This window comes from Hyaena hyaena, unplaced genomic scaffold (genome assembly GCF_003009895.1).
Source record: "Hyaena hyaena isolate Hyena2069 unplaced genomic scaffold, ASM300989v1 scaffold_409, whole genome shotgun sequence".
Lineage (NCBI taxonomy): Eukaryota > Metazoa > Chordata > Mammalia > Carnivora > Hyaenidae > Hyaena > Hyaena hyaena.
In genome coordinates, this window is record NW_024081046.1 from 426,846 (window position 1) to 429,384 (window position 2,539).

Here is a 2,539-nt window from a genome sequence, read left to right on the forward strand (position 1 = left end):
CTCATCACTCACATATAACACTCAGGGCTCATCCCACCAAGCGCCCTCCTTAATCCCCATCACCCATTTAGCACCCCCCCCACCCTTCTCCCCTCCAGCAAACCTCCGTTTGTTCCACTTAAGAATCTCTTATGGTTTGCCTCTCGCTCTGTTTTTATCTTATTTTTCCTTCCCTTCTCCTGTGTTCATCTGTTGTGTTTCTTAAATTCCACTTATGAGGGAAATCATATGGTATCTGTCTTCTCTGCCTGACTTATTTCACTTAGCATAATACTTCTTAGTTCCATCCACATTGTTGCAAATGGGAACATTTCATTCTTTGTGATCACCAAGTAATATTCCATTGTATATGTATACAGCATCTTCTTTACCCATTTGTGAATCAGTGGACATTTGCACTCTTTCCATAATTTGGTTATTGTCAGTGGTGCCATTACAAACATTTAAGGGGGCATTTTTCTTTCTTTTTTTAAAATTTTTTAAAAATGTTTTTATTTATTTATGAGAGAGAGAGACAGTATGATGAGGGGAGGGTCAGAGAGAGAGGGAGATTAAGACTGTGAAATAGGCTCCAGGCTCTGAGCTGGCTGTGAGCACAGAGCCTGACGCAGGGCTCGAACCCACGAACTGCAAGATCATGACCTGAGCTGAAGTCAGATGCTTAACCGACTGAGCCACCCAGGGACCCCTATGTTTTGTTTTGTTTTTAATTTTCTGCTAGTGACACTGAATTGGTACAATATTTTTTTAAGTTTATTTATTTATTTTTAAGAGAGAGAGAGAGCAGGGGAGGGGCAGAGAGAGAGGGAGGCTGTAAGCACAGAGCTGATGCGGGCCTTCATCTCAAGAACCATGAGATGATGACCTGAACCAAAACCAAGGGTTGGACGCTTAACCAACTGAGTCACCAGCTACCTCTGAACTGGTACAATTTTATGTCATAAAATGTTGCTATGCCTTATATAAGCTTCATACCCATATTCAACTTTTGTTTTGAAAAACATTCAAGTGTATAGAGAAGTTGTAATTACAGTGACTGTGCACATGCTGGTCCCTCCTCCAGGACAGCTCATTTCGTGGCAGCGCCACCCCCGCGGTGGGAAGGTAGAACAGCCACTGCACTGCTTCCCCAGGGTCCAGGCACCTGCCCCGCCGGTGTCTGCCTTGACGCCTTGGTGGAGGGGAGCCTCTGTGCTGTTCTAGGGGAACTTGCCTGTCTCCCCCAGCCTTTAGATGAGAAGACCCCTAGGGGCCTATTCGACCCATTTGACTGGAATGGCAAACTCTCAAGTTAGTGAGCGGCACCGGACTTGAGTCACTGTCCTAGAAGTCACGGCCTTCACGCGATGGTCAGACTTGAATCAGTTCACAGACCATGAATCCTTTTAATTAAGGAGAGGTCGGGTGTCGCTGGGGAAGGACCCCGTGTGAGCACCATGAGTACTAGCAAAGTTTCCTCCTGGCCTTTCCGAAGAGGGCCTGCCGCCGCTCTCCCCAGATCGCACACTAGGGGACGGGAAACACTGGACCTTTAGGGCATCACTGCACACTGAGTCTGAACCCGCACTAATCAGGACAGAGGCCTCCCTGGAGACACCCTGATCTTGGACTTCCGGCTCCAGAACGGCATGTGCTGTGTAAGTCCCCCAGTCTGTAGGGATTCGTTGCGGCCGCCCGAGCAGATGGAGACAAGATTGTCCTCAAGCCCACCCTAAACACGTAAATAAGTCACCTGGGCAGGTAGCCGACCTCTGAAGTCACCTTCCCTCCACTGGCATCTTTAGTTCTATGACAAGCTCCCTAAAACCCGCTGACTGATGGCTGAGAAATAGAGCCTGGTGTGCACGGGACTGTGTGCCGTGACGGTCTTGGGTGGGGCACTGCTGGACCCGGCCCGAACTGGGGGTAGGGGTGGTCGTGGGGGAGGGGAGAGGGAAGTCCACCCAATGGGCGCCTGCAAGCAGCATGTTTTTATCCACTTTCCTGGGAAGGAGAGTGAGCTGCCGTATTCACCTACGCTGACGACCAAGGACTGAGAAGGAACCACTCTGGAGGACTGGGATTAAGGACATCTGGACGGACCTTTCGGAGCGGGCTCAGGTGTGGGGCTCTCTCTGTCCCACATGCGTGCTCCGCAGATGCGCCTCCTGATGGTCAGGCGGGAAGACACCGTTCTGCAGGGGCGGCCGGCCTCTTCCGTCGCACACGCCGCTCCGAGGGAGTCCCAGCCGTAGTGATGGCCATTCCACATGGGCTCCGCGGCCTCGGTCAGCACAGCCCCTGCTGTGCCTCCGGCTCAGTCTCTCAGCCGCTGAGACCAACCCGGAGCCCCTGCATGCACCCTGGGGCCCGCCGGCCCTCTGGGAGCACAGCGATTCCGTGGAGTAAAGGCTCATCCGGGGGTGGTTTCTCCTTCCCTGCCCGCGGAGCCTCCCCCAGGAGCGCCATCCGGAGGCCTATGGATCGCGTTCTCTCACACACCAACCCGCCCACCAAGGAAGGGCTGACCCTGTCTGTGGGACTCGCAAGTCACACTCCG